Source organism: Diabrotica undecimpunctata, chromosome 4, assembly GCF_040954645.1.
Source record: "Diabrotica undecimpunctata isolate CICGRU chromosome 4, icDiaUnde3, whole genome shotgun sequence".
In the NCBI taxonomy this organism is placed as follows: domain Eukaryota; kingdom Metazoa; phylum Arthropoda; class Insecta; order Coleoptera; family Chrysomelidae; genus Diabrotica; species Diabrotica undecimpunctata.
Genome location: NC_092806.1, coordinates 104,047,787 through 104,067,944, shown reverse-complemented (window position 1 = coordinate 104,067,944; position 20,158 = coordinate 104,047,787).

The window sequence follows — 20,158 nt, the reverse complement described above, 5'->3', positions numbered from 1 at the left end:
TGGTGTTTTCCCATTTTTCATTTGTTTTAGGGCGGCTCTAATTTCTGATGTTATTATTTCAGGGATATCCTCTGAGCCCACATTTAAGTGCATTTGTTTAATTTTTCCCGTGCATTTTCCCGTGCATTTGTTTAATTTTATTTCAAACTTGACTGGGGACCATCAATAGATATGGAAAATATGTATTTATTCCAACAGTCTTTTTTGCTTTGTTTTATTAATCTTCACTCTATAGCTTTTAGTTGTTTGAATTTATTCAGGCTTGACTCAGTTCTGATTCTACGATATTTATTTACTGCTGTTTTACTTTCTCGGATAGCTTTCTTGCATGCAGTATTCCACCAGGGTAGAGTTTTACGAGAAGACAATATTGTGCATGTTTCAATGTGCGTTTGAGCAGCCAGAGTGATTAAACTCACTAGGAAGTCTAGTGCTATATCAGGATCTTCTGGTAGTTGTCGCTGGTTGACCTTGTTTTCAATTAAGTCTGAAAAGTTCTTCCAGTTAGCTTGAGATAATTTCCATTTTGAAATTTTTGCTTTGGGTTTGCTGATATAATTAGAAATCAAGATAGAAAAGTGATTACTGACATAAAGCCAATTCATTGTAGTCCAAGTAAGAAGTGGTGTTAATGCAAAATACCAATTTATATACATAGATAATGGCATAAATGGTAGAATATCCGATGGAGGAGTACTACAAAATACTTTATTTTTTTTTTTTAAATTGGAAAGTAATGATTTACATATTCCAACAAGTGAGACGTATACAGGAAGTAACCGGAATTTACCATATGTATTTGTGGCAGACGATGCCTTTTCATTACGCCCCGATATTATAAAACCGTTTCGGCAAGCAGATTTAACATCGCGAGAAAGAAAAATTCTTAATCACAGATTATCTCGGGCCAGGCGCACTGTTGAAAACACTTTCGGGATACTGGCATTTTCGGATATTTTATACCAATATAAATTTAGAACCCGAAATTTTCCATAAAGTAGTGAATTAATTAATTAATTTCCTGTGCCTTACCTAATTTTTTAATTGAACACTCACAAAAGTCTTATGTACCTCAGAAATGTTTCTATCGAGAAAACTCTGAAAACGGAACTATAATTTCTGCAGAATACAATACACAAAATACTACCATTGAAAACTTAGAAAGGAGAAACCCAGGAAATACTTTGAATAACGCGAAGATTGTTCGAGAAAATTTTATAAATTATTTCAATCATTAAGGAATAGAATACCATGGCAAAAGGATCATGTAAATTAAATTATACTGAAATGAGCGAAGTTGATCTAAATACATAGTTTTAAGCTTTGGTGAAATTTGTGAAATAGTGTGTTTTATATAATCAACTTAATAAAAAATTACATTACGAAGTGTAAAATATTTTACTTACCTCAGAACTATTTTCATCATCAAGATCTAAATTGGATGAAGATTCTCTGGGAGTGCATGGTTATGAATAAAATTAAGTAAATCGAAGTACCACGATTTAGAACAGTATACATCATCAGCAGATGCCCCAGACTTTAAAGATTGTCTATATTTCTTTTTTTCCTTCCTAAAATTGCTTTTCCAATTTTTGATCTTTTTCACAACCACTGCTTTGTCCGCATCTATCTTAATTTTTCTACAGTAAAACCTCCGTTAACCGAAATAATTCGGGGGGGGGGGGAGGCCGTTTCGGATAACAAGAATTTCGGTTAAAAATAACATTATTTTTTATAATATTCTTGATCAAAGTATTGGTATTAAAAAATACTATGAGTTGATTTCGTAATGTTTTCTAATAAGTAAATCCAAAATTAAGTAATAAAATTAGGTAAAATGAACAAGTTTAACATGCTTTTTTAAAGAAATCTGCTATTTTTTTGCGTTTTCGTTTGACAATGATGTTTCTCTCTCCCTCCATCGTTAATTTGCAGAACGTCATGAGTTTGCCTCATTCGATTGTTCGACGAAGCGTAAAGCAATCCGAAAAGGACAAAACTTTATGTAATGACAACAAAAATTAAGAATCTAGTCGTGTCCCTAACTAATTAGGTCTACTGTATAAAATTCTTTTCTCTAAAGCATTGAAAATCTCGTCTACGGTCTTGTGCCGCCTGTTGCCTCTTGGGTCGTCATCTGATATGCTCAGGTTGTCTTGATAAAGATCCATATCAATGATGTCCTGGTCGATGAATTCACATTCTGAGTCATCAGCTGCTAACCAGTCACGTATCTCTTCTTAGTTAATTTCATCATGTCCCGGCAAATTTTTAATAAAAGGTTTAATTTCTTCTGTCATTTTCTTACTATTTTCTTCTTCAGGATCGTCAATCAACATCTTATCAAAAAGTTTGTTCCAGCATTTTTCCAAAGTTGAAGATTTGATCTTGGCTCACGACTCACCACGAGCTCACCAATAAAAATGTTTTATTGTTAAAGATTTGAGAATTTCGGGAAAACTTTTAGATTAATTCGTCTCCTGTAATAACAGATGGCTTAAGAATGCTTCTCTATAATGTCTCTATGACTCCCTGGTCTAACGGCTGGATTAAGCTTGTGACATTCGGTGGCAAAAATCTGACAATTGTCACCATTTTGTAGGGTTTGAGGGCGAGGGCGCATTGTCAACAAGAAACAATGCTTTGCTAAGAAGGTTTTTTGATTTTAAAAAGGATTTTACACTTGAGACGAATTCATTTTCAAACCATTCTAAAAATAAAGTGGTCGACATCCATGAACTTTTTTGGCTTCTATACCTTAAAATGCCTTTTCGGAAATATCTTTTAGAGCTCTTGGTTTTTGTGATTTCCCAACACACATAGACATCAATTGGTGAGTAAAATTAACGAAATTGTTTACGTTTTGCGACAAACATTTACTTTTTATTGACGAAATTATTGAAACTGTCAGCCGTTTCGGTTAAACGATGTTTCGGTTAAAAAGGTTTCGGTTAAGGAAGGTTTTACTGTATTAGCAATTTATAAGCAGCTTCTTGTTTATTTAGATTATGGTTATCTTTGTTTATGATTTCCCAAAGACACGGATGAATTCTATAAATTCTTCAAGCGTTTTTTAGTTGAAACTGGTGGCATCATTTTCTAGGGTTAATTAAAGAGTGGTGTGACAATACGGTGTGAACGAAAAGACCACCTTCACAGATAAACTCTAGAAAACAACTGACGGGACCTACACAAGCGGCCGGAGTACACGCACAGATGCACAGGTACATCGTACGGTGTCACTCGAAAAAATTAATTTTTGATTTTGCTCTGGTCGCCAGTGCAGGTTCAAAAAACTGCACAGGTCTATTCCCACACATGTTCCGGTCTGCCTACACAGGTAGACCTCTCCGGTAGACCGTAGTGTGTATGGCGTGCATTATGTCATACTAGCAATATTTTTGAAGAGATAATTAATCGCCGAGCAGCTATTAATCTAAAAATATCTATTATATATAACATATATTAATGTAAAAACTATGGCTTGATCTTTATTTGGTAATGGAGTGGCGTTTTGATCTAACGCTGCTGAGTATGATTTAACCTTATTGTTGACATTCTGTGAAGTAAAAAACTGCACTGATTATAGAATCAACAAAAATCTGTACTGATTATAGAATCATCAGTTTGTTAAACCACTTATTGAAAATTTTTCTGAAGGTAATACGTGGTCGTATCTACAATAAATGCGAAGAATATCTGGATGACACACAGTATGGTTTCCGTAACGGGTTTGAAACGAGAGAGGCACTGTTTGGAATAAACGTACTTGCTCAAAGTTGTCGAGATATATCTGTAGACATATACTGTTATTTTATTGACTTCCGAAAGGCATTTGATCGTGTTAAGCACTCTGTATTAGCACAAATTTATATTGGAATCCAACAACATCAGTTTTAGTCGATGGTGTGGAATCACAGGCTGTTAATATTAAAAGAGGAGTTGCCTCAGGCAACAGAGATGCCTCTTGTCACCTCTGATTTCAACGTTTACTCTAAAAGAATTTTCAGAAAAGCACTTTCTGAAAAACAAAAAGGAATACTTGTGAACGGTGAAGCCATCAATAATTTGCTATATGCGGATGATACAGTACTCCTATCTTCTAGTCAAGCAGATCTGCAAACTCTACTTGATAGTGTCGTTGAGAGTTGTAGGGAGGCAGGTCTGGATCTGAACATAAGGAAAACCAAAATACTCATAATAAGTAAACAACAGCATACAAAACCATCTATATATGTAAATAATACCAAACTTGAGCAAGTTGATAAAATCGTTTACCTTGGACAGCAATTAAATTGTAACGCAGAAAGTCACGGCGAAATTAGATCTAGGATAGAGTAGGCTAGAGCGGCTTTTAGAAGGATGTCCAAGGTGTTATGTAACAGAGACCTAAAATTGGCATTGAGGATCTGCCTACTCCACTGCTACGTGTTCTCGGTCTTCTTTATGGTGTCGAGTCCTGGACTGTGAATAAAATCGATCTAAATCGCCTTGAGGCTTTCGAAATGTGGTGCTATAGAAGAATTTTAAAAGTTTCCTGGGTAAAGAAAATTCGAAACTTTAAAATACTAGAACGTCTTAGCAAGACTACTGAGATCATAAAAAGCATCAAACAGAGAAAGCTGGAGTATTTCAGACATGTAATGAGAGATCCCAAATATAAGTTGCTACAAAATATCATGCAAGGAAAAATAGCAGACAAACACAGTAAAGGACGAAGAAGAACCTCATTGTTGAGGAACTTGCGAGATTGGTATGGTGTTGATACAAGCATGCTATTTAGGGTAACAGTGAATAAAATTAAGATAGCTATGATGGTAACCAACGTTCTGAAAGGACACTGTACATGAAAAAGAGAAACGTTCCAACGTTTGTTGTACTAGAGGAATTAAATACCTAACGTACTGGAATGACCATTGTTTGCTGCAATATCTTAACTTATTTTAAGAAGACAAAAAATAAAAATTTATTAAGGATCCTTTTTAGGACCAGATAAGCCACAAATATCAGATGATTTTCAGTATAATGCAATAAACTTTTATTAAACGCAAACAGAAAAATAGGATCTAAATATTAAGAACGCTCGCCCAATGTACGAATAAAATGTTTGGAATATGTTGATGGATTATACAAAGAAATTAACGAAGACTATTAAAACTTTAGTATCGTATTTTTCCAAATCGAGTTATGACAAAGCTCATTTGCATGTTATGTTGTATTGTATTCGAAGTTTGTTAAGGTCATCATACGATTTTATAAATTCTTGTACAAAACTAAGATAACAAGGTATCGATATTTATTTTTTTTTGGTTAGAAATTGTTACAAATTTTTAAATTAAGTTCAAATCAAAGATCTTCAACGTCACTAAAAAATAAATAGTAGATTTCATTGAAAACGATCTTTTGACGCTGCACCTATAAAGCTCGTGCCAAGGTCAAATAAAAGCGAATTGTACAAAAATTCACCCAATATTCAGAACTAGATATAAAAACTTTTAATAGGTATAACAATAGGGTATCTCCAATGAAATAGTAAAAGACTAGACATCTGATAATTTTATTGTTAAAAGGTTTTTGGTTATTGTAAATTAACAATTAAAAGATAAAATAAATAATTATTTTCCTTTTGTTGTTTGAAAAAAAGTCGTATATGTGTGCATCATTCGATAGACCTAAAAAAAACAAACCAACATTTACGAAAATATTAAAATTTGTTAAAGATGGGGAAATTCGATTTAACTACACAGTGGCTAAGCTTGCCGTCATATTTTTACAATAAAACGCGCTGTTAAAATATTACACAACGGAATACTCTATATTATAGGACAATATATCGACAAATTCAAATAGATAATTTTGAAAACTCTGTGAAAGGGAGTGTCTTAAATTGAGATAAATATTTTATTTATTAACAATTCGTAATTCGTAATTAGGTAAAAGAAACGTTTGGACGAAATAATAGACTATCGATTATGTATTTTACAACGAAACCGCAACGTTAACGAGGTTTTATTATTTCATATGATCAACGGCCCCCAAATAGTACCATTTAAAGGGGTGCATTTTTTGAGAAAAGGGTTAATTAGTTTCTATGCACTAGGGTGCATTTGGGTAAATTATATTCAGTTTTAGTGCATTAACATCTACAAAAAGGTTTTTCAAAATTAAATTTCCTATCAAAATTTGACCCTTTCCTTTAAAATTTCATTTTAAGTTAAAAAATAATTTTTTTGACAAAAAAAAACAAATCCAAAAAACGAAGCAAAAAAATAGGAGAACACTCAATTTTTCTGAATTTTCTGATTTTTATGAGCCCAATGCCTCGACAAGTTTATCCATGGTGAAAGGTGTAGCCCACTCAGCTCCCTTGTCCCTCTATACTCTATGCCATCTACCGACCGGAAGGAGCTCTCGTGGTACCTCGATTATTGTCCATAAGCATTTCATAAGGATATTATTATGCATGGAATCTTGAATCATGGATCTTTATGACGATCCTGTATTCCTGACCGCAGATGTCCTCATCTAGCTTTTCACACAGCTCTTTCCAGTGCCTTCTTTTTCTGTAAGGATTTTGATTTGTAAGGAGTTGATCCATGCTCTGTCCCTTCCTCTTGTTAATTTTCTTCTCATTGTTATACATTTATTTCTCAGTACCTTGATGGCAGCATTCCATCAATATGACATCCTGTTGACATCTTGGCAATCTGTCCTGCTCGGTTTCATTGGTGTCAGGTTTTCCACCGTCAGTGATTGGCACTGTATTATGCTAACTCTCCCTTTACTTAGATCCTCGTATACTTTCGAGTCATTTTCATGTCGCATTCGTCCCTTGATGTTCCAGACGCATGGACGGCGTTAGTTGTCCCCGTTTCGGTTATCAAGAATTCGATGTACCAATGTTCCGTTCTGGTGTAGTCTGGCAAAACCTTCCAGCCTCTTGCCTTAGCCACGATTCCTTGTGTTGCCATGGTCATGTCAATATACATGCCCGTACCGCTTCTAACAAACGTAGACTCTAGACCTGAGTTCAGTATCACCAGGTCCAGAGTACTCACCCAGTAAGTCAGTATTCTACTGTCGGTGTCGGTGATTGGAGATCTACACTTCTCTGCTTTTGCGTTAAAATCTCCCAGCATAATGCATTCTCGTATCCGCCCACTTTCACGTTTGGAGAAATATAACAGCAGACCAGCCGCACCCCCTCCACCTAAACAATTACATATCCTTCCTTCGGCATAATTTCATACACTCGCTGCTTCCTATTGTAGATTCGTACTGCAGCCCTCCCGATCGTATCCTTACCTCTGTTACATTTGGCTCCGCCGTCAACAGCACATCGATGTTCTTTTCTACTGCGGTAGCCTCGGCAAGATCATGTGTTAATCCTGCAGTTCTCCCGTTAGTTTGGAGCACCCTTAGTTCTCGAGTTTTGTTTCCTGTGTTTGCCATTATTAGGCCTTGGACTTATTTCGCGTTCTCTTTCGTAGTGTTTCCACTTACGCACTCTTCTTGGGACTAGTCCTTAGTGATATCTTCTATCAACCAGTCGGCTAAACTTTGAGCATATTCCTGAATTCTTCACATGACCAGTCATGTCGCAGTTGAGATATCTGGTTATTTCTTTCTTGCATTCCAGCGCTATGTGACCCTCTTTGCCCATCGGAAGCATCATTCTCTTCTGTTCTGCCCCTTATAGTGCCACTGTATCTTTCCAAAGGCGATTTCCACATCCATCACGGCACTCTTCATCCCTATTACTTTGCTTCGTTTCTCGGTCCAAATTTTTATGATGTCACAGGCCCGCTCGTTGCTAGCTGCTTTTTTTGTAGCCATTTCGATCTCCTCCTTCGTTGTATTGGGTGGGATTTCCTGTACCTGGATTCTTCTGTTTACGATGCACCGTGTTATCACCGCTCTCGACACGCATGTATTATCAGTGAGGAGTTTCTTCACTTCATTCGCCATTTCCCATCCGTCGCCCAGCTCCAGTGATATTCCTTGGCCTCTAGTCTGTGATTTTTTCCTGTCAGTTTGTTGTTTACTTCTGTCATTAGATTCACAAAAGATTGTTCTTTACTTTTGCTAATGATTACCACACCATTTTGTTCTTTGGGCTTGGGGTTGATGATGGCCGACCTTTTTGTTGATTTTTTACCTAGAAGTATATCTCTTTCTCTTACAACCCACTCCAAAATTCTCCCCGATGACTTAACTCCCAGTGCTGACAGCGTGTGAATTGCTACGTTTTCTCTTCCTAGCTCCTTTATCTTCTGTACCAGTTTCTTACACGTTTTAAGGCACTTTACCGGCTAAGGTGTTCCTTCTTGTTTGGGAGATTGAATCCATACTTCTTGTGGATCTACGCTTCATCTTTAAGAGCAGACATCATGACTCTCATAGTTCCCAGGCAGCGTTCCTAGTCCACTTTTGCTGGAACACCTAGTAACTTCGAAAATATAGATTTGGTCTTTTCAGTGGCTTTGTTGTCCTTGTCGTTCTTTGTGATAAAGACTGCCGACTTTCTTGAAGCCTCTTATTGCTTCTTATTTTAATCCACTTTCTCGATAGAATCGAGCATCTGATTTCTCAGGATTCTGACCTCCCTCTTTATGGATAGCATTGTATTTGGTACGTTCCTCATGGGATTCTCGAGATCCGCTACGCCGTCCCGAAGACGCTCCAACTTTGATCTGGCTTTGTAGATAGGTGGCTGTCGCTTTTTCTCCGAACTGGTCGTTTCTGTCCTCCTACTTGGTTTTCTTTTTTGTAATCTCAGCATTTTCCATTCATCGTCTAAGCTGCTTCCGCTGTCCGAACCGCTCGCTTCCCCTTCTTTTTTTCCTTTCCTTTTCCTTCCTTACAATCTCCTCCCTTATTTTATTTTTTTCTTTTTCTGTTTTTGTCCTTTCCTGTCACTTTACCATAACTATCCTTCCCGCTGGTTGTGCTTGCACTTTTTCTAGCTCCAATTTCTTACTTTTCTTCCATTTCTCTCCTCCAGTTTGTTCACGCCATCATATGGTTTAAGTTAATTTCATGCATTTTTTTTCTGATGTGGCAACGTAGCAGTCTATGCAGATGCAGATGTGTGTCATATATGCGAAGATAAAAGAGTAACTAAAAGAATCTCCAGATGACAGCATACAAGATACGAGAATCGAGGCCGACGGATAGCGAGCGAAACAATACTTATTAGCGGTCATAATATATTCATGTATTGTGTTAATTCAAAATAAATAAAAAAAATATTTTTGCACACGGAGTTTAACTATGTACCAGCGGCACATTCGAAGTGCAAATCAAGTTACATCACGGTTATTTTTCTCTCGAGTTTTATTCCTAGATTTATTTTACTTTCTCCCTCATCCCTGCTACTTCCTCTTTCGTCTTTTTTATTTTTCCTTTTCCTTTTCATCTTTCTTCCGACGAGTTGGGTTATGCTCGTTGGTCCAGTGGGGCCGTACGCCGTTACCTTGCTAAAGCAATTTACTCCTTGAGTCGTCATCTCCCTTGGGCATCGCTTGTAGCCAACCATGTTACCCTTGGACCATGCACTTCTTTGGCAAGATGGTGTTATACTTTGAGGTTGGGGAAACGGTATATTAATATTATGCATAGCCGCCTGCCCAATGCACATCCGTTTGTTTTCAGTGGTTTCTTCCACTGGTTTTTATATTCGTGAAAGTTTTCTTTTGGGGTGTAGGTTTGGCTTGGGAGTATTTCCTGTCATACCGGGATAAGATAGGACTTGGGTAATGGTGAGCGGAGAGCTGCTCCGATTTGACGCCATTTACGACGAGCAGAAGACACTGTCAATGTATTCTACTATAGCGACCCGCATTCACACAGGGGGAGTTTTTGAGAGTATGATTCTACATAGTTAGTCAGTACTAGGACTAGGTCTGTGCAGCTGGAGTTTGGTCAAAACCCTGCTCGTTTCACAGGGATATGTTGAAGAATTGTTTGGCCAATTCTATCCTATAGTATTTTTTCAAAAAGTTTGTAAACCATACTTAAAAATGCACTTGGACGGTATTTTTTTGGCAAATCGTTAGCTTTCCATGGCTTTAAAATGGCAAACATTTTTGCTCTTTTTAGTTAATAAGGAACATTTCCCGTCTAAAGAATATCGGAGAAGAACTTCGAAATCCAGTGCCTAGTAAATCTGCAACTGTCCTTTAGAAACTCCATGAATACCATCAAAGCGATCATTTTACTAAGAGTTTCTGTGATTTTCTTATAGGTGAAAGCGTTGGAATACTCTATTTCAAGTGAACTAGTAGATTTTAAATTCTTAAGGGGTTTTTTTAACTTTAATTGTGTTTAAGTAGTGTTGAGGTGCTCTTGAGGTGGATATTATGTTAAACGCCACTTGGTTTGGTGTTACTAGATTAGTTGGGCGGTCGGGTGGGTTACTGCTTTCAAGTTTTCAAAACAGTGACTAGGCTGGTCTACTAGAATTTTTAAAATCTAGTAGACACTTTCAACTGCTTGTCCATTTCAGGCGCATGGCGGTATCGATCCTGTAAGTAATTTGACTGCAATTTCCTGCTTTCCTTTAGAGAATTAGTCTTTATAGAATTTTTCATACAGTTTTTCGCTATCCTTAGACCACCAAGGACTATACTTTTTGTGGTACCTGTTGATGACCCATGGTGACTGTCAAAATCTCCTACGTACATGGCCGCAGTGTGTTACGTGTTCGTAAACATTCAAAACATATCTGCCAGGTGAGAGCAGGGGACTTTCTACGTTTGTTCATACATAGGTTGCTATAATACAAACTGCAGGCTCTATCGTAGGTCGCACCAAGTAGATCATAGCCTGAGAATTTTTATTATAACATATAATACGTTGTAGCAATTCATTATTTAATAAATAATAACACTTAAAATTAACATTTTTGTGGTTTTTGAGTTAAAAATTATAAATCTTAGTGATGTGAATATCATTTAAAAATACTTCAAACGAGTTATAAAAATGTCATTAAATATTATGAACTGGTATTATTTTCTTTACTTTATTAATTTGTTACTGTTAATTATACGATTTAAACAATATATTGTGAACGAGACATTTTACACATTAAGTATATAAATATTATAAGAAACTTACTTTGAGGACAAGAGCGCGATTCTGTGACGCATATCCGTAACAGCTTAATGTTATAGGAGTCTGAGTCTGCACTAGAAACATTGCCAAAAGTTGGCAATTGCTCTTATTCCATTGATACCATTTAAAAAAATGTGCTTTCTGAAATAAATCTTCTGCCTTGAAATAAACGGATTTTAACGTATTAAATATATATATATATATATATATATATATATATATATATATATATATATATATATATATATATATATATATATATATTAATATAACATATATAACATATTAATAAAATAAACAAACAAACAAATATCATTACATTAATTATATAATATGTTAATTCATAAATTGTGATAATTATTAAGGTCCAATTTTTTATATTATTTTGAATTCCTGCATTTTATAAAGAGTATATAAATAATAGTTTTTACATAAAAATAGGGATGTTGTTATTATTTTTTATTATTATTAAGGAATAAAACAAACGTCTTAACTCCTAATAAAGCAAGAATTATAACCAAATTAAAAGACAACTTGGCACTATCAGAGGTAGCAAAACGTTTTAACATAAGCAGAACCACAGTTTTTCTATTAATAAAAAGTGAAGGGGAACAAGAAAGTCTCGAACAAGAAAGCAAAGGTCTGGAAGACCAAAACTATACTAAATTAAGGTATGTAAAAATAAAACTAATATTTTGTAATATCTCCATCAGCATTGATAACAGCTCTGCTTGTGATAAAATTCTTCGGTCCATCTGCATAAAAGGAACTATGAAATTGTCTTCTTCAGAGAACTCTTCCCAAACCTGTTATATTCAGTGCCACAGATTTTTAGCATTTTGAGGTATCAAGTTACGCCAATACAACCGTTTTGTAGTTACCCTCCACACATTTTCGATTGGGTTTAAATCGGGACTGTAGCTGGGCCATAGTAAGGTTTCGATGTTGTTACTCTGGAGCCACTGGTTTATTATATTTGCAGTGTGAAAAGGACAATTATCTTGTTGGACGATAAAATTATTTTCTGGATATAACTGTTCTACACTGAGAAACATGATGTTTTCTAGAATATACAGATACCCTGCCCAACAAACCTGCCATCAATACGACATACCATTCCCACTCCTCTGGATGAAATCCATCCCCATACATTGGCGCTAAAGTGTCCAGCTGTTCGATATATATCAACATATAGAGGATTAAATCTATTATTGTCTGGTATGTATACTCCAATTTTGCCCTTTTTAGGAGATTGAAAAATATTCTCATCTGTAAATATTACCCTGTACCAAAAATCTTGATTTTGTAGCTGCTGGTTTAAAGCAAATATAAGTCTTGATTGCTTTTGTTGTAGTGTAAAAGCTTGTTTTTGTGCTGCAGTTCGGTACCTAAAACGCGATGCTTTAATTCTGCTTCAAGTTGTTGTCTTTTTTCCTGAAAACTGTCACATAATTCATACAGTTCTCGCATCTTCAAAATGATTCTCTTCTAATCTCTCCAAAAGCGTACGATCTTCATGAGCGGTAGATAATTTTGATCTTCTAGAACCTTGCTTTCTTTCGATCGTTTCTTGTTCTCTTCATCTTTTATTTATATTAAAAACTGTTGTTCTGCTTATATTAAAATGGTTCGCTACGGCAGATAGTGACCAGCCATCTTCTAGTTTCGCTACAATTCTTGATTTTAGTTCTTTGCTAGCCTGTGGAGCTATTAATTTTTTGAGTCGTCTCAGTTTTTTTAGGAACCAACCATGTTTATATACACGGACGGGTGAAAGTATGTAAGCGTCGCGTGTTAGCTCACTTGAAAGTGATTCAATTGTCCATTCAGTGACATAAATGTATAACATATGTGCGTGTACAAGGTCAAAATATATAATTTTCAAATTACTTTAATTTACGAAAGCAGAAGTATGTCTTCTTCTCTCCGTACCATATCCTTTACTGACGGTTGGCTATCATCTTATTATTGGGTGTTTTCACTTTTGTTCACTTTTTATTCATTATTATTTCCGGTTCACTTAATATGAGAGGCCACTTTTGGGCTTACTCTTTTAATTCAAAGAACTTGTTAATTCCTTTTAAGAGAGTGTTACTCTTACAAATATAGATTGCTGCTGTTTTGTAAATACAAAACGAAACGTTTCCTCTAATATACGGAATAGTTAACATCTACCTTGTTTGTTCTCTTCTCGTATCTGACAGATCTTCAAGAGTTACAGTGTGAAAGGGATTTTACTCCATTTCATTGTTTATTAACAATAATAAATTTGGGTAGGCAGTAAAAAAATAATGATTTGCGACCTAATGGTGTACAAAAATATTGGTGCCAAGCAGGAAAAAATTTAGTTTTCGGAAAAAATTTTCCACATTTTCGGTAATTTTATACAGTACGGCATTCATACAAAAAATTTCGAATCAGTGTATAGAATAATTATTTTTGCAACGCCGTACATTTGGGCTAGGACAGGGTTGAGAAGTCTGAGGAACAACCCTTAATTTTAATTCCCATGCTTTGTGTATCGAAAAGAATTAGCGGCATAGTTTTTAAAGTTGTTATTACATATTGTAGTATTGATTTATATGTGATTCATGCAGGGTCAAATGACCCATTAAAAATATCCAATGGGCTTGAGTTTCTATCACAAGTAAATATATATTAAAATCCTAAACACCACTCAACTGTCGTGACCAATAACGTTAGTCCCTACGGTGCGTGTGTGTGTGTAGGCTTGATGACCGACAAAAACATTTGTACCCGACCGATTTAGTTCTACAACCGAGACATTCCGACAGATGACTTACCCATACCCAACCTTTTGAGTCGGGGCGTAACAATTTTTGTCGGTCAACTAGCCTACATACCCCAATTATCGGGCCCAAAATTGTTGAACACGAAAGTTGGGTTGTTTAGTTGGAACCTGTGTAGGGGCTTTAAATGTGATATCAGTTATATAGACCGTTAAAATAAGCAAACAAAGTGCTCTGTTTGTGACACTGAACCGGCTAGGCAAAAGACAGTAGTTTTGAGTAGTATGGATCTCTCTAATAAGAACCTATATGTTCCTGCAGTGCATTTTTTGGACCACTTTTGGACGATTTATTAACAGAAAAAGGTCAAAAAAATGGTAACTTTTCACTGTTTTCGTCTATCAGCAAAAAGTAAAGCATTTAAAACAAATTTAATTATAATAAACTTATAAGTCATATTGTCAAAAACCTTTAAAATAGAGTTTTTTGAATGTTTCTATTTATATTTTTTGCTTAGAAACTTGCATAAGTTAGAAATTTGGTTTGTTTATGAATTTTAATTACTTTTTTCAAAATAAACCTAGAATCTTTATATTACACGTAATACTGGTTTTGGTAGTGTTTAAGATATGGTCAAAATTTCAAAGCGATCAGTCAAATAGTTTAAAAGTTGTATAATTTATTTATCTCAAAATAATTTTTTTGCGACAATATTTAGTTAGTTACTCAGAAAGTCAGAAAATGATTAAGTTACAGCATTTCTATATGTATTGTTCATGAAATAAGAAAATGTATTCTGTTAATATTATTTAAAAAAAAAAGGGAAAAAGGACGATTCTAAATATTGCAAAATTATTTTTTAGAAACATGTCGATTTTTTAAAAACTTTTTAACTGTTGCTTATACGAAAATTGTTTTTTTTTATATTTCGAAAACTTGCATTTGTTACAAATTCTGAAAAGAAAAAGTTGTCTTAGGACAATTTGAGACAAAATAAGTCCGTTTTTTTTTTAATTGACAGCAGCTTTTTTGATAACAATTAGATATCTCATTAGCGTCAATTAAAAGAATATACTTTAAATTTTTATTGTAAAAAATTTGAAAGAGATTACCTTTCAACGGAATCGTCCACAAAGCTTTAAAATGTGGTCCTTAAAATCGGCCGGCTTTGAAACTGGCGGGAGTGATGGAGGGATAAGGAGCTGTTAACTGTATCTCTGGTTCTTGTTTATGGATTTCGACCTTTCTTTTTTTAATTTGTATGCAGTTTTTGCGTACATTACGAATATGTAATATTTTTATAAATAAATGGTTAAATAAACCATCTAATTTATTTAATGAGTTTTTTTTTTATTTTTTAATTTTTCTTTTTTGTAATATTTGAGGTAATTTTTATTATAAAGCATAAATATGCATGATTCTTACTATTTATTTATTATTATTTATTTATTTAACAATTTTTAAGCAAATTATAATAACATGTTTTTTGCCTTAAACATACTTTTTTTGTTAACTTGAGTTATTCTGAGACGAAAGTAATTTTTGTGTTTTTTTTTTGTAACAATCAAAAACGCCGAAAAAAGCTGATTTTAATGTTTTTGGTGGCAATTTGCAATAGATTAGGTATCGGAAAACTAAAAATATGAATTGAAAGCTTTATGGGGTAAAAGTCCATTAGTTTTAGAAAAGCCTTTTGATTTTGTATGACCTAAGTCAGTTTAAGATATCCCTAGACCAATTATTGATATACCGTTGCATTTCGGGATCTATACAGGATTTAACGAACGTCTTAACTTTGTATAGACAAAGTGTAGACGATCGTGTAGACAACAGTTAAAAAGTTATTCTAATTGTTTATAGTGAAAAAATCGACAAGTTTTTGCAATATTTAAAATCGTTTCATTAAATTTTTTTTAATAATATTGAGAAAATAAATCTTATTAGAATTTTTTATTTACTTACTGCAACCTTATAATTTTTTAACTTTTATTGTTGCTAAAAAAATTTATTTGGGATAAACAAATTTAATAACTTTTAAATTATTTCGCCGATATCTTTAAAATTTTAACCATACAATCAATACAAGAATTTACATTTTGTGTAATATGAAGGTCGTCAGTTAATTTTTAAGAAAATATTACAATTTATAAAATAAACCAAAATTTTCGACTCATTTTACAAGTTTCTAAGCAACACATTTAACAAACAAGGAATAAAAACATTTAAAAAATACCATTTTTAAATTTTTTTTAAATGATTTAGAAGCTTACTACTCTTAAATTTGTTTTAAACACCTTATTCATTGCAAATAGATGAAAACAGTGAACTTTTACCGGTTTTTAACATTAATTTATTAATAACTAGTTAAGTCCAAAAAATCGACTGCTGAAAACATATAGTTTCTTGTAACAGAGATCCATACTACTCAAAACAACTGTCGTTAGGCCGGTTCAGTGTCACGAAAAAAATCTTATTTCCCTGCTCTTGTCATCGAATGCGATAGTACGCACTTCGATGCGCATCGCCCCGCCTCGAATTTTCCCATTGGCTCTTGACCTGGAAATCCCTATTTATCGCTCGAACAGCGCATATAAATATTGGCGATTTTCAGGTCAGCCAGGTCAGTCCCTCACGGGCTCTCCGAGAGCTTAGTGCTCTTGGGGCGCTGCTTCCTGCTGTTCCAATTATACTCTGTGGCTGAGATATTATTCAACTACAATCTGATGTTTTATTTCGACCTATATTTTTGTCATGTAAGAAATATCTTGTCTTTTTCAAGACAAGCCTTCAGAAGATAAATAATTACAAGTCCATACCCAGAAAATGGACTTGGGTAGAGGATCTTCTGACTGCGATATTCGAAGCCCTCTACAGAGCACCCGGAGATAACAGAAGGTGGTTAGACCCTTATTTGTTCCCCCGAGGTGACACACTATTAATTTTTCGTTCAGATACAAAATACTCTACAAAAAGATTATTTCCAAATTTTGTTTAAATGTTTAAAAAATAATGTTTGTATTTTCACAGTGGTAACTGACAACTATTCCTTTACTAGTTGTATGACTTCAAGCATCAATATGCACTACCGATAATTGTTTTCACTTAACTAAAAATAAATTATTTTAGTAAAAGCAGTGGACCGAAAACTTATGTAACTAACGCTCTTAGACCTCGAGTGGAAGAGTGGTAAATCGCCTACTTATATTGAACCTAGTCGCCCGTATTAATATAATTTTACGTTTAAATACTAAAGCTATCTGTATACATACAGTTATTAGTAATTGCTCCCCACTTTCAGCAACATAAGTAAGAGATGCTATTGCTGTCAAAGCAGCTCCGATATATGGAACAGATCTATTCACACCTTTAGTCTAAAAAAAGAAAAAAATATATCTTTACTCACTATTAACTTTTTTTATATAGATAATTTTTGTTATATGGCGTCTTGGTTAAACTGTTTTTGATATTCTGAACTGAAAAAACAAAAAATTTATGCTTAAGTTTAACCCTTAACTGGTATGGTAATTTTAGAGGACCTTTTCTGGTGTAGTCGGGTCATCCACAACCAATAAGTTTAGGAAACCTGAAAATGATTTTATTTGTAATAAACACACACACATAAACATACACATGAAATGAGAACATGAAATCACACCACAACCATTCCTTCGACACTTAAGAATGCTGATTGATGCCGGACTCAAGCAGCAAGTAGAGTATGTCTCTGTTAAAGCGTCAGCAGCCTTATCACGGCTAATGCTGAATGTATGTAGCCCAAAACAATGCAGGAGGACGTTATTGTCGTCAGTAGTCACTTCAGTATTAACATACGGAATGTAGATTTGGGACTGACACTCTCGGAACCCAGGAGTCATGTAGGAAGGTCACATCAGTATAGCGTCTGATCGCTTTAAGATTTCTCAGCGCATTCCGCACAGTATCTGAGGATGCAATATACGTCGTAGTCAAGATGCTATCCATTGAAATGCTAGCTGAAGAAAGGAAGACCCTTTATCAGCAAATAAAATCAACTACATTTACATCATGCCGAGATGAATTAAGAAGAATTGAATGGCAAAACAGCAATGATCGATGACAATAACAGTGGGATTTCGCAACAACAGGTGAATGTTTGGCTGATCCACAAACGTGGCGAGGTCAACTACTACTTGACACGCTTTAAACATGGCGATTCTCCAGAGTGCCCATCCTACGTTGGGGTCAGTTAAAATGCGGAACACGTGTTTTTCGTGTGTCTTCGTTTCAACTTGCTGCTGAGTACTCTGGAAACAGTTATTAAACAGAAAATTGGACCAGAAGCAATAGTAGCAGAATTGCATTTATCGCAGGCAACTTGGGATGCAATCAGCACATTTGTGATGTAAGCCCTCTATGATTTTCGCCGCATTAAAAGGAGACGAGCTGAAAATAGAGACGGTTAGAAAGAAAGAAACAATGACAACATGAAGGAAGAGCAATAGCTAGATCCTCTCCCCGTGAAGTAATATACCTTACGGTAGTACCGTGGAGAAAAGATGTAAAGACAGGAAAAGGGGATGGGTTTTAGTCGGTATTGTATTGTAATATAAGAGTCCGACATACCAGTCTAATCCTAATGATCTTTTTCTTCTTCGCGTGTCATATCATATCAAAATCATATCAAAATTATCCAACGTTGGCGATCACCATTGGGAAGACTTCTCGATCTTCTGCAATATGGAATAATTGTCCTGCATTTGTTATCTGTGTACATTCACGAATGTTTTTTAACCAAGAAACTTGTTTTCTTCCTACACCTGATGATACGTGAAAGTTTTTTTAACCAAAACGAAAAAATAAACACACACACGTACACACCTGTGTATTCCATTGGATAGTGTGACTCACATCTTCCAAGATGAAACCAATCATACTCCTATCTGATCTCCAAGCTATGTCAGCACCCTTCCTCATTGCAGGACATAACGATTGGGGAGGCTTATGTATTGATCGTTGGTTTTCATTGTGCCTGATTTTAGAGATAGCTAGAAAACAACTTTTCTCCATATGAAATGACTAAATTTAATTTTAATTACTTGACTTTAAGACTTTGGCACCAAGCTAAGTTGGTATTAAACAGTTTATGATAAATTAATATAAGGTTAAATGCTCGAATAAATGAACTTTGATCAAATAAAAGGCTGATATCGAGCACAGTTTATTAATTAAATCTTGCCCAAGTATTTTCGCTTCCTAGAAAATGCCCCTGAAGATGCTCTAGGAAGCGAAAGTACTTGGGCAAGATTTAATTAATAAGCTGTGCTCGATATCTGCCTTTTATTTGATCAAAGTTTACTTTATGATAAACTGCAGATTTTCCTGGTCTTTCGCGATGACTTACTTATATAAGGTGATTTAGGTGATTTTCTTATTACATGGTATACCCAGTCCAGAGCATGATCTCCATTTCTTTAGTACCCCATTTAGATAGATTTTAAAAAGTATTGAAGATAGACTGCAGCTTTGCCTTAGTTTCTTATTTACACTAATATTCTCGTATAACTGATTGTTAATCTTTATTTTTGATCGAGGATCGTTGTACAAGTTAATTATTAATAAATGAATCTTTCGGTACTTGCTATAGTCTATATATAAGGACTGTATTATAAGCTTCCGTTAGTGTACAAATAATAGATAAGTTGGTCTTTGGCTAGCCAATATTTTTTCATTTAGTGTGGTTAAAGTATAGGTATGGTCAATGCAAAATCATCCTACTCGAAACACTGCTTGTTGTTTCAGCTCAAGCGATTCATATTTTTTTTGACAGGGGTTTTATAACTTTTTCGTATAATTTACTGAGAGCACTACTGGTAAATGAGATGCATTCTCACCTCTTCTATGCATTGGTATTATTCATTCTTCTTTTCAGCTTTAAATATTATAATATCCCCTTAAATATATCTTAATATATTTTGTCAGCATATTAGCAAGCGTTGGTTTTGCATTTTTTAGAAGTTTGCAGAATTGTTTTTTGGTTTATAGGCTCTTTATTTTTATAGTTTTAATAAATTAGCAGTTAGGTCCTATTGTAATTGTAATTTTTGGTCCATGGTTTTGGTATATTTAGAGTATTTGTTAAAAATATTCAGGTCTGAACTCTTGTAGTTCTTTTGCTTAGTGACTTTCAAATACATTAATGTTGATGATTTGTAGGTTTTTTTCTACTTATACTCTTTCTTTTTAATGAATCTCCAAGGCTCCGAAGACTTGTTTTCACCTAGACATGGTTCCACTTCCTCACATTTTCGTTTTCA